At 32.5% G+C, this 13,950-nt stretch overlaps 1 protein-coding gene and 1 pseudogene across 11 annotated transcripts in view; one reads left to right on the top strand and one right to left on the bottom strand.

Moving 5' to 3' along the window:
* Positions 1–13,950, bottom strand: part of IMMP1L (inner mitochondrial membrane peptidase subunit 1) — an 80,434-nt gene that overhangs the window by 47,004 nt on the left and 19,480 nt on the right. For 3 of the 11 annotated variants that reach the window (XM_036105467.2, XM_036105465.1, XM_078058256.1), the window contains exon 2: positions 13,494–13,606. The exons of 2 other annotated variants lie outside the window; for them this stretch is intronic. The gene's annotated coding sequence lies outside the window, so the exon portion shown is untranslated. Of the gene's footprint in view, positions 1–1,702; positions 1,962–9,327; positions 9,423–10,727; positions 10,819–13,493; positions 13,607–13,950 lie in introns of all 11 variants that reach the window. 6 more of the 11 variants (XM_078058257.1, XM_036105466.1, XM_078058254.1 and 3 more) reach the window with 5 other exon arrangements.
* LOC118543992 (lipid transferase CIDEB pseudogene) lies at positions 8,067–11,458 on the top strand (annotated as a pseudogene).

The following is a 13,950-nucleotide window of genomic DNA, read 5'->3' as shown; positions in this document are numbered from 1 at the left end:
CTAACTCTCAAGAGCCATTTAGTAAACAGCTGAGTAAAAAGCAGAAAAGTAAATATTGACTATGTTTAATAAAAGCTTTGAGAAAAATTTTGTTTTGAAAGGAAAGCTACTTTAAAAAAATAATTATAAAATACTATTAACTACCATAAAAAGTTACCCTGAGAAAATACACTACCTGGCAAAATAATTTGAAATTACATATAAACCAAAAATTTTATATTTAAAATATAAGTGATTATACTATAAGGATATGAAAAAGAATTTAGTCGGCTCATTTCATGGATAGATCTTTTCACTGTGATAGAATTTTAAATGAACACTTTTTCAACTAGTAAAAATACCAACAGAAGGCTAAAGAAGTCCTTTATAAACTAACATAATACAGTTCAGTAAAAATACTGTTAGGCTTTCTCACCCATTCCCTTAAAATATGACAACAATGAAGAAACACATTTTGGAATACAATAGCTTGGAACCAGTTAAAACAAAATCCACTAATAATGACAAGTTTGCCAGGTAGGTTTGACCAAAGATCTCTACATAAATTTCTTATATTTATTGATTTTTCTGATAAAGATCTCCTATGAAGAAGAATAAAATGTACTATATGTAAACAGAGGCTACAAGTAAATCAATGCACTGTATATACTGGATGATTATATTTTAATAATTCTTATAATTGCAAAAATTATTTTATTTGCCTATACTTAGTTAAAATTTAAAGTATAAAAACATTAAGATTAAGGTTTTATAATCTATTTTTTAAATATAAAGCTACTAAATCAAAAACAACAACAAGATAAAAATCAAGTTCTATGAATAAATATTTTAAAAGTAAGTACTCTAGGATCATAACACTGACAACACTAATTATCTTTTCTACTCTTGGCAGTTATGTTGTATACTGTTTGGGTGACTGATGGGATAATTTCACTTCATTTTCTTTCAGTTTATTCTGGACCATGTAGGAGAAGAATATTAAAATAATTAACACCTCTAAACAAAGTACTTGATAAAGTTTTTAGTTTAAATAAAACGCTTAAAAAAAAAACCTCAATTAGCTAATACATGATTCTAGAGCAAATAACAACTAACCCTCTACTTGCTAAAGGAAAACTTTCACTAAGAATTTCTGATTTTAAAAAATGTCATTCAGTATTAATATTAACTATTTTAAGGACTTTTATATATTAAGATCATACACTTTCACAAAAAGTTCATCAGTTTGAGCTAGCATTACCTGAATTATCCTGCTTAATTCCCATATAATATATAAATTCCCATTAAAAATATGTCTATTTTTATATCATTAAAGATTTTACTCACTAAAAACATTTAATCAGGAATCAAAGCAGTCAGAAACAGGTAAAATGTATGACAAAACAAGTTATTCCAATTCCTTACACCTACAGATATTTTGATTAATTTATTGATAATGGCCTTATAGCCAAAAGAAAACTAAAGTATTTAAATTAATATTTAATCTCAAATATAAATCTTTAACAATAGCAAATACATTGTCACTCAACTCGAAAAAGTATAAAAGACATTAATAATTAACGTTTTTATTTGAACATTTTAATAGATTTTAAGTTATACATATAGTTTATGTATGTCTTACATAATTTATAAGTCATATAGCTTATAATAAGGCTACATATTAAAAATAATTAATAAAAAGCATATTCTTTGCCTTGATCACCTGATTTTTTGTTGTTGTTGTTTATAAAATTAATCACAGTTAGCAGGGTAGAAATCGCTTTGAGCTTCATGAATGACATCCAAGAGATGGGAAAGGATTAGTTCTCAGTTGCTGCCAGTTATAGCGCCAGGTGGCTTTTTCTGCAGTGAAGGTGTTACCGATAATCCCATTACACTGGTACTAAATCTTGCAGACATCAAAATTATCACCAAGGTTCCTTTTCATCCCATCCTTTCCAAATGACTGGAAGTCGCTTCACCTGAAAGAAGTCAAATCCACATGCAGCTGCTGTTTTAGCAGGCAGCAAACTCCCTGAGAATGCCAGTCGTGATTCAATTTTGCTGTGCTGGTGGCCCCCTATTCCCTGTCCAATAATATATCTGTTAAAAAATCCTACAGCTACAAATCAAGTTTAATCCTACCAGGGACCTCATGTTGGTCTTGTCTTCCAAAAAGGCAGCAGGTTCTGCTGTCTATCTCTGCTAGCGTCTGGGGAATACCCTTTAAATCCCAGCTCTACTTAGAAGAATAAGCTAAGGATCACAAAACATGACCTCAAAAACCCTGATATGACTATATTCTGACCCAGAGGCATTCATTCTAGGTGAAGATTAGAACTTTGCATAATAAGATTACACAGCAAGTGAATGATATCAAGGGACTATCCATATGCAGCCGCCTGGTTTTCTATAGACAGCCTGTGCTCTGCAATATGCAGTGCAGACGAAAAAGAGCTTGGTCTTTCTAGCTGAAATAAAATAGATTCACATAAATTAGTTGGCCATTTCCAGATTCCTAAATCCCCTATTACATCTTTTATTGACAGCTCCTGTGAGGATAGCACAAATGTTATTCCTTTTTATTCTGTGCTTCTATAACAATCATGCTCTGTAATTGAAATGTACATAGATTATGGCTCGAAATTAACATCTTGTTTGCTTTAATCTTGGATTACAATTGACTGTGTACATAATAAAATTAGGAAATCAATGGATGGATTTATCATCTCCAAGAAACTAGAGGTATTGTTTAAAGAATAGTTTAACATTTTGTGTCAACACTTTTAAATGCAGAAGTCACAGAGAAGTCAATAAAAATTTGAGTAAAAGAATACAACGGGCATCATGCAATATCTACAGAAAAGTTAGATTACATAAAAATTAGCTCATTTCCCTCAAAATTTTAAAGTGTTACAATTTTCAAAATGTGAAAAATTCAGAGATCTCATGATTTTCTCTCAAAACCATACTTGAGCAAGAAGGTCAATTACACATAAGGTCTCTACCTTTTTAAAGTTGGTGCAGTAGCAGTATTTTATACACATCACCTTGATCATTTATACTTTAAAATATTTGAATCAATTCAAATCAATTGTAGCTCAAGGTTTTACAGTTCTTAACTACATGTTTCTAAAGTACTTAATGAAGTTCCCTCTCCTTATATTTGAATATATACAGAGCATTTAAAATGTATAGAATCCTAGAGAACTTTATGTTCAGTTTTTTTCTTCCAACAAGTTTAAAGCTATATGAGCTCTAAGCAAACTTATATGAAAAGAGAGATATACATTCACAAAAATACCTATGCAGAAAAATTCTAAGAATGAGGAGTTCTCTATTTAAAAAAAAAAAAGCATTAATATTTGCCATGGGATTCTTATAAAACTAAGCTTCTTGGTATACTTGAAATATGTTTGACAAGTTTGATTTGCCCACAACTGTTGAGGAGCATACTACATCCAATACATTAGCCATTATTTCCTTATCATCACAATATATTTAAGCATATCTATACAATATCTGATAAGTACTCAGGAGTCAGGTGACATAATTATGATTTTGTGTATTAATCAGGCAGATATATGCCAATAGAATCAGTTGTAGAGCTATAAAAAAAACACCTTGTGTAATTTCAATTACATAGCCCATGAATATTCTTTGGTCACTTGAGTAGGATATTACTAGAAAAGTAATGAGGAATGCAAAAAATACACATTTCTGTTATGATATTTATATGTAGTACTTTAGAGCTACCCTGTTCAATAAGGTAGCCATTAGCTACACATGGCTACTGAGCATGTGAAATGTGACTAGTCCAAATTGAGATGTGAGTATAAAATATACACTGGACTTTGAAGACATAGTACAAAAAATACTAAAATATTTTATATTGATTACATGTTGAAAGATAATATTTTGGATATAATGGATTAAATAAAATACATAAATGACTTGCATTATATTTCTATTGGACAGCACTGCATTAACAAATCATACATTTTCAATAATAAATTCCTAAGCTAAATGAAATTGCACAACTAATAAAAAATACTAAAGCAGGCGGTTATTTTGGAAAAACAAACATTCCAATGTCAAGTCTGATAGATAAGCTAAGACAAGAACAAAATGCTGTCATTTCAGCCTGTATTTCATACTTCTAGCTTAAGGGTAATGGGGGAGAAGAAGGGACCAACCAAACTGCTGATCATCATATATCAAAAAAGAATGATGTTTTATAGTTACAAAAATGCTTTAGTCGAGTAAACATAGAATTGTACAAAAAATACATCTTGGGCAACTTCATAAAAGGACTAGTTAGGTCTATATGTCACCACTAATTGAATCCAATAGACAGCAACTTCAGAAAATGTCTGGATCTAGAAAGGGCCATGATTTTTTTCTAAGGTGCTATATAGTTATATTCAAAATTTAAAAATACACTAGAAGTAATAACTATAGAGATTTGAAGCATTTAATATATTTCATTAGTTTAGCAAAATAAAAAAGGTCAATTTCATAAATTATTAGAAATCTGCTTTTCCATTAGTCTTTTCATTATATTCATCACTGTAGGTTAAAAAATCCATTAATAAAAAGGGTTTTACAGAAATAAGGAAGACTATAAATAGTTAAAATATAAAACATATACCTAATTTAATTCAAGAAAGTTAAAGGCAGATTTAGTATGACCCGACAATTGATGTCCTACAATTAAAATACAAAGTCTATCTTTGTCACACACTGGAATATTATTTCAATATAAACAGTAATATGTGAGGTATTAACTCACTTAAAAGTTGCCTTTTCATAATTATTACTTTATAATATTTATCTAAAAATACTAAGACTAATGATGAAATATGAGTATCAATAAGATGGATAAAATCTAAATCAATTCTTTCTGATCTAGCCATTTCACTTTTTCCTAGCCTTTTAAAAATTATGTAAGTTCCTTCCTTTTCTGGTAGCAAGTATCACACAGACACACAGACACAGAGACACACATAAAAAAAAATAATAACAATAAAAAAACTTTCCAAGCATCAATATATGAGTGTAATGATATTCAGTCTAAGTTAATCCCCAGACATCCAAATTCATGAATAAAAATTCATCAGTTTTAAATACACTGAGCCTATTAAGCAAGAACAAAAGCATATGCACAAAAGAGCTTTTAATATATTTCAAAGCCCACAAGAGCCATGGTCTCATTAAAATTATAAATTACACAAACATGGAATGAAGATTCAAACTGCAGTGCAGCTAAGCAGATTACAGAAAACCCCGCGTTCCATATGATAACACACCATGGCCCTCCCAGATGGGGGCTTGGAACAAAAAGGCCATCACCACAGCTAGGGAAAACCTCCTTGTGATCTCTGGTTTCTGTTCAGCAGATGACAGCCAAATAATATGTTGATTATTCTGTTTGTGCTGCTAAGCTTGTAAGACGGAATAAAAGCGATATGATCTATTGTGAACCCAATGCTAATGTGTTGCTCCACTCATAAATAATATACTGAATTTATTTTGAAACTATCTTTTATCTGAATTTCAGTTTTTAAATGCATGAATTAAAATAAAAGCCAGGATAAAATAATATTTAATTTGATGCTTTAAACTAAAAAATGTAATGACAAGTGAAAAATATCTAAGTGCTTAGTTAAGAGTCAAGTACAATTGCCTTTCTTTAATTTCAGCACTGTGATCAGAGACAAAATACATCTTTAAATAGGCAATTACTCTCATCATGAAATATAAATGCAAAATTAAATAATACAATAATCCTGAAGTTTATAATATCCATTATTGACAAGATAATAACTAAAATACCAGAGCATATAAAAACATTTTTCTGCAATGTAATAGCACATAATGAACATATACCTAAAATATTTCTAAATAAAAATTATCACTGAAAGCGTTATGTTCATAACTTGTACACAAATGGATGCTAACAAAAAATCCTACTTAAAATCAAAATAATTAAAAAGATTCTAAAAATAATTTTCAAATATAACATATGTAGAGAATATCTTTTCTTTTTTATAGCTGTAGAGTATTTCATTGTATAGATATGCCATAGTTCATTTAACCACTACTCTCCTGATAGACATCCACGAAAATATGCAAACATATTAATCAAAAAATATGTATTAGATGTGTATAGTAATGTTATATGGAAAACCACTCAAATGTCCACTAACAGAATTGATAAAAAAAATAGTTGTGATATGGTCAAGTGGAGCAATGAAAATGAACCAACCACAACTACGTGCAACAATGTAGATGAATCTCAAGACATAATGCTGAGTAAAGGAAACCAGACATAAAAAAATTCTATTGTATAAATCTATACAATACAAAAACCACACATAATGTTCTTTTCTTTAACTGGGGGCTGGTTACATGGGTGTATTTGGTTTCTAGAAAATTCACTGAGCCATCTATTTTTAGTATGTGCACTTCTCTGTATATATAGCTTTAAAAAGGCAGTTTTACACATAAGTAAGTAGTATACAAAGGTAGTCAAAATCCTTGTCAAAGGAAATTTAGAAACTGACAAATATAAAATCTAAAGATGAAAACTAAGCATTCTTATACTGCTTATTTGAATATTCAAATTTTCAACTCAATAGCTGAGACAAATTCCTGGACTCTTTTAAACAGAAGAGCAAAAGCCACTCACCCTATGATCTTCTCCCACCTCCCAACCTCTAATACCATATTTTCAGAGGTATCTGGCCTTTCTGTGAGGAGCTGCTGCTGCTACTGCTGCTATAATAATAGAGCTAAAATAATCTCAGGACTGAATATTTGCCCTTATGTGAGAAAATAAAGGAACACAGAGGACAAGGCAGTATAAAGAATACATGTTTGCTGTCTTCCCTCTTGCCTTCAAATTTCATAAATTTTTATTTGTTAATTATGAAAGCTCATTACCTAATTTATAGGAATCTCTTGAAAACTTCCATTTTACTTGTCAATTAAGTTAAAGAAAATATAATTCTTTAATAACAGTATCATACAAACAAAATGAAATTTCATGATAATATGATAATAAACTAAACAATGTATCTCATTACCTCCCACTTAAATATTTTCCTTTATTTCTATATTGGAATCAATACATGATCTACAATACTGTTTTTGTCATATGGAAAAAATACTTTAAGAAATAAGTTAAAAGAGATAATCTAAAGATTACAGGGTTCATTTTCAATTTGTGTAATAAATATTTATTCAGTGCTTAACTATCTACCAGGCTCTGGGGATAAAGGAGTAAAATTAGCTAATTTCGTGGTAAATATAGCAGACTTAGCCCTTTCTTTCCTTCTCATTTCATTTACAAAGGAAACAAGACTATTTTAAATGAGTAACAATATTCAAATAATATTCAAAAATTAAAAACAATCTACATGATATACAGTTAAAGTCCCATCTACTCCTTTTTCCTCACCCATCCACACACAGGATTTAAATTTTACCTAACTTTCCAAATTTTATTTTTGCAAATATAAGCAAATATGAATATATATTTTTATTCCTTCCCCCTTTATGTAAAAAATAGTTTATTAAACACTGAACTTTGCCCTTTTTATTTATTTTATTTTATTTATTTGAGAGAGAGAGAGAGAAAGAGAGCATGAGTGGGGTGAGGGAAAGAGGGAGAAGCAGGCTCCCCTTTGAGCAGGGAGCCCGATGCGGGGCTTGATCCCGGGACCCTGGGATTATGACCTGAAATGAAGGCAGACGCTTAACCGACTGAGCCACCCAGGCACCCCTGCCCTTTTATTTTTTTAAGATTTTATTTTTAAGTAATCTCTACACCCAACATGGGGCTTGAACTCACCACCCTGAGATCAGAAGTGGCACACTCTGACTGAGCCACCCAGGCACCCCGAACTTTGCTCTTTTAAAATAGCAATGTATGTTTCAAAACTTTCTAAATCTGCAAATAGAAAACATCCTTTTTTTTTTTCATAGCTGTAGAGTATTTTATTGTATAGATATGCTACAGTTCACTTAACCAGTACCCTACTGATAGACACTAGGGGTGTTTCCAATCTTTGGCTACCGCAAAAATGCTACAGCAAAAACTCCTATACACGCTATTACATGAGTACACAAGTACATCTGCAATAAATTTCTGGAATTGGTATGAAGACAAATGTGTAAATGCATTGGTCTTTTTCTAGAAATTGCCAATTTGTTTTCTATGCGGGTTGTATCATTTTGCACTTTCACTACAGATACATCTCAAATGTATCCTAGGAAAAGCTATTCATACTTTCTTTGGGACTCTAAGATATTTTGTTCATAAGGCAATTCTCAAAGATGTTCTCATTGCAAAAAAACTACATAAAGCTCTTTGTTTGTTTTACCCCCAATTGTACAGGTAAAATCTGTTCATGTAGTAAGTTTTAAAACAAAGGAATTTTCAAATTTTAACAAAAACCTCACTGACATAGGAAATCATCATATGCCTAATGTACTGCGATAGCAACTATTTATCTTTCCTCCCAATTATCTCCTGTGATCCAAAAACAAATATACTCTCCCACCCCAGGTTTTTTTTTTTTTTTAATTCACATTCAGTAGTTTATAATTGGGTAAGCAGTCAAATGCATTTCACTTTGAAATGAATGTTTTCCTGAAGCACTAATGTTTTCATGAAACCAAATCTGTGTGACTTCTATATTGTCCTTGAAAAAGCTATCATTTCAAAGGTGGTTTAATTTTTATGACTACCATTTTCAAATGGCAGTGTCATCTAATACACTGTTTTTATTTCAATGCCTATCCTATCAAATATTTTATAATTAGAAAATGCCCACTTAAGTCCATTGGACTTCCCATTTGAAGGAATCCTTAAGCAACTCCAGTTTCAGTATCACTGTTTTATAAGAAAATGTGTGCATAATAATTTTTATTCCCCAAATAAGTATTCTCCTATTTCAGTATCACTGTTTTATAAGACAATTTGTGCATAATTTTTATTCCCCAAATAAGGACTGGTATATGCAATCTATGCTGCATCTCAATTGTTCAGAAATCAGCTGTCAGATAATCTCAGGCCTCTGAAACAAAGTGGCTAGCCTAGTTCATGAACACAAAGTAAATTTTAAAAAGCTGCCACACCTTCTGTGCCCTTAGTCAGTAGATGGAACAGATCCATACTTAAGCTCTCACCTAAACAATATATGTTATGCAAATGTTGATTTTAATATTAGAGTCAATATAACACACTGACAGCAAAAGACAAGAATTACATAACAAAAGTAAAACAAGACAAAACACAACAAACACCACACATTACAAGTAGCACCCGGACATAAAACTTATCAGTTTAGGACAATTTAGGAGAACAGTTCTACACAGCAAAAGCTTCTGAGGAAGTCACATAAATTCCATGAAGGGACTGATGTTCATAATGACAACTGTGGGCCATAAAAACAAACAAACAAGAAAAAAATGTTAAATTATACTCCCTTTGTTCTGTTTAAGAAAACAGAGGTTAAATTTTCTATTTCAGAAACATTTTGAAAAAATGTTCATACAAAACAAGTTTTGGCACATAAAAGGATAAGATTCAATTATCCACAAAATTAACAGATTAGAAATATACCATTTGTTAATAAGGCCTAATGAATGAGGAATCACTCAAAGTAAAATTCTCAAAGTTAGACTATACTATGGCTGTCTTTTAGAAGATGAACTATGATAAAGTGTGGTAACATTTTGGGGGCTTCAAACAGGGAATTCCCTGTCCTAAGCCAATTCTTGGTTGATAGTCAAAAGAATATCTGATAATTTTTGAAAGCTAGTCAGGCAAATTTTCCACTTAAATGGCTGGACACACTCAAGAAAATATCCTGATTTCACTTTTCACTTTGTTTTCTTTAAATTGTGACTGCCAAGTAGACAGGCTGATCTAGTTTCTAGCTCTGACTTGATAAATGACCTTGTCCAAGTGTCTCAATCTCTCTAGCCCTCCTTAGTTTCTTCATCAGTAAAGCGAAGGAGTTATACAGAGTATGACATGATAGTTAACAGAATGAATGTAGTAATAAAGTAAGCCACAGAGTTACTACCTTAAGTCTTATAATCTATTTCTTCACTTTATCTATACATCTAACTATACATATACTATTTTGAAACTATCACAAACTATATGCCACTTTACGTTTAAGGCCTAGAGTAAAAGAAATTATAAAAATTTCAGAAACTTTTCCAATATTTAATATATGTTACTCTCAAGATATAACAAACTTCTCATGTACTCATTTAAATTAATTTAAAATACCATATAATCATGCACAAACAATGAATCATGGAACACTACATCTAAAACTAATGATGTAATGTATGGGGATTAACATAACAATAAAAACATTAAAAATAATAATAATAAATTAAAAAAAGGAAAAATAAAAATAAAATACCATATAATCAATTATCTTTAACCCGAAAATATATGACTTTTTCTACCTTACACAGATAAAAAAACATATGATATGTAAAAGAACATTCATGGCAATGTCATTTATAATAGCCAAACACTAGAAACAACCCAAATATCCACCAACAAGAGCATGAATGAATTCTGTCATAGTCATTCCCAAGGAATAATATATAATGATGAAAAGGCAAGAATATTACTTGCAACTACATAGATGATCTTCAAAACATAATGCTGAGTAAAGGAAGAAAGAATACATATGATTCCAGACAATGGCACTTACGGGCTGACCCATCCATGTCCCATGCTGCCTGATACCCCAGTGGGCACCCCACAGCCATGTCAGGATCATGGTGTAGCAGGCAAGCACCACTCTGAAGGAAAGCACGAAGGCAGTCACAGGCGCCAGTCTTCGGTCAGTATCCAATATGAGCTCTGAGCTTAGCCATACGGTCTGGACCTCAGCTCCACCACCCCCAGCCACCTTTCTGTCTCTGTGATCAAAGCTGCCACTTGCTAAGAACTGCTAGACAAGGCAATGGAGACCCTTCAGCTGACTGGAGTGCTAACACTGGTGCTAGAGAGGATGGGACCTCTACGGAGAGCAAGGCCTTCCTCTAGCTGTTGGAAGAAGACACATGCCTGATGGTGCTGGGTTTGGGGAAAAGCTGGACCCCAGCAGGAATGCATGCTGTCATATGGCCCAGGCCGGGAGAACACCAAGCACAGAAAGGACATCACCCTCATCACCTTCCACATAGAAGCAAAACCCCTGGAACTTCTTTGGCAGCCTAACATCAAAGCCACATTCTATAAGCTCTACTCCATGAACTGTGAGGTTCTCAAGGACCTGGTCCAAAGAAAGTACCAGGGGGCTGTTCCAGTTGGACCTCCTTGTTGCTGCAAGGCCTGGGCCATATGTTGCTGGGAATTTCCTCCACCCTTCACCATGCAGTAGAAGGGGCTAAGCAGTGGCAGCAGCAGCAGCAACAGGGTGGCCTCCATCCCTACTGAGAAGGGGTTCTGAGCTTCTGCCCCTAGACTTGTTCTAAGAAACACAATGGGAGCACTGTGACAGTATCAGGTTTGGGGTCCTGCAAGCAGTACACACTAGATAACCCACCTGTTTCCCCCCAATGTTCTCTAACTGCATTTTGATAGGACCCATCCACCCCTAGTCTATACCCTTTCCTGAAGAATGCTGTCCCTTCGTAGCCATCTTTCCAGCCTCCCGCTTACCGGGAAAGGCCACAAGCCTCTCCCCAGGCATCTTAATTCCACCCTAACTGCTGCTACATCTAAATGCCTTAGAACTCCTCCTCTCCCTAAGCTCCCCAGTACACTGAAAAGAGTCCTCTCTGATTTTACATTGAGATCTCTAATTCTTTATACCCTTCTCTTACAAAATAACAAAAACATTTCCAATAAAAATATTAAATTGTTTACAAAAAAATACGTGATTCCATAAAGATTAAAGAGACAAAAAGTGAAAATATTGCTGAGAAATACACATAAAAATGATAAAAATTATATAGAGTTTATATAAATAATTACCATAAAAATCAAGACATTCGTTACTTTTAAAGAAAAGGAAGATTATATCAAGGGTTTCTGGGATGCCAGTAAAGATCTATGGTTACATGGATGCTTGTTTTATATTTATTCCTTTTACTATACATTATTTTTTTTTTAAGATTTTATTTATTTTTTGAGAGAGAGAGAGCACGAGCAGAGGGGAGGGCGAGAGGGAGAAACAGACTCCGCACTGAGTGGAGAGCACAATGCAGGGCTCGATCCTTAGGACTCTGGGATCATGACCTAGGCTGAAGGCACACACTTAACTGACTGAGCCACCCAGGCGCCCCTACATTTATGTTTCTATATGATGTTATGTTTTATAATAAGTTTAAAATGGTATGTTTTCTGAAATAATATATTTTTATAGAGAAGGAAAAGAGGGTTCCTCTTTTTTGCTAACAATTTATTTTCTTGTCTACGTTTCTAATTTTTATTGTAATATTTAATAATAAAGAAATAAGTTACTATGCCTAATTCTCCACAATCTTAATTAAGAGTCAATTTCACAGGCTTTCCCATGGCTACAAAAAAATATAAGAATAGCTACCTTATTAAATCTTTGCTTAGCTCAATGTTGTTTCTGTTACTTTTTCTTCTTTTCAACGAAATGTATGCTTACTTTCAAAAAAAATCTACATTATATCTAGGTAATAATTTTATACAGGCTGCACTCCAAAAAATACATTTTAGCTCATGAGAAAGAAGAAAAACACTCTTCTTAACTGTCACACATTTTCTAACAATTTTGGGAGCACCTGTGTATGCACACAATGTGAGGTTTCATAATAGGATGGACATAGACATGACACTTGAGGTCCAACCCAACGTCACTCTGTAAATATTTTCACTGTGTGTACTAGAAAACATGATAGTTGGATTATAGTTTGAATATACAAAGCAAGTTACACTTAAAGTCCACTGTATAAAGTGTAGCATAGGGTGATCCATTAAAAATAGATCCAATAATGCCTAATTTAAATTATACTGGAGCTGTTTTAAATATTTTCTTTGGAAAAACAGAAGTACAGGAAATTAAATTACAAAAAAACAAAAAATAAAAATAATAAGCTGACTTCAGTTATAAACATTATATACATACAATTTAGGAAATCCCATCATCTACAAGCATCTTTCAATGTATGTTTGTTGTAACTTGTAGATACCACTACACAAGCAGACAATGAAATGTAGAAGCAAGACCATCAGCACCTTCATCATACTCCAGATATCACACAATCACAATGGTATCACCCATTACAATAATAAAGTTGTTTTTGTTGTGTACTGTTGTTTTTCTATGAATGCATCCTCTTTAGTGGATTCCGCTAACCAGTTATTTGCCCATCTATTAAGTGCCAACTTTAAAAAATTACACTGTGTCCAGCAGGGAGCAGCATTACAACATTCATAAGACTTAACATGAACATGAAACTGACAGAAGAAAAAGGAGGAAAAAAAAAAAACCACTTACCATAGGTCTGTTCTACAATACATTCAATTTTTAGGGCAGATGCAAGGCTTCCAGAAAAAAACATCTAAAGCATGTCTCAAAGTATATATGGATAATCCACAAATTCAGGATTCCTAAAGCAGGAAATCAAAATTACATGAGGTAAAGGATTCCCTCAGCCATGCTGGTTGAATTAGTATACAATATGACTAAATGTCTCTTAGTTGTTAAGGTATATATTCCTCTTAGTGGGTCAATGGGATTTTGAATTCAGATATATGATAATACTTTGGATAAAACAATTAAAAATACCCCAGAATAGTAAAGTCCTTTATCCACCAGAAAATCTAAGCAGAAGAAAGTAAGTGGGTGACGTATCAATCAAACTAGAGAGAACGGTGGTCAAGGACTTAAAGGAGTTGATCAGCCAAATATATGCAGTTCTAATATATTAAACTCTAAACAATTTGCAAGTAAC

The sequence above is a fragment of the Halichoerus grypus genome, chromosome 11, assembly GCF_964656455.1.
Source record: "Halichoerus grypus chromosome 11, mHalGry1.hap1.1, whole genome shotgun sequence".
NCBI lineage: Eukaryota > Metazoa > Chordata > Mammalia > Carnivora > Phocidae > Halichoerus > Halichoerus grypus.
Note: the sequence above shows the minus strand (reverse complement) of the source record. Positions and strands in the feature narration are given on the sequence as shown.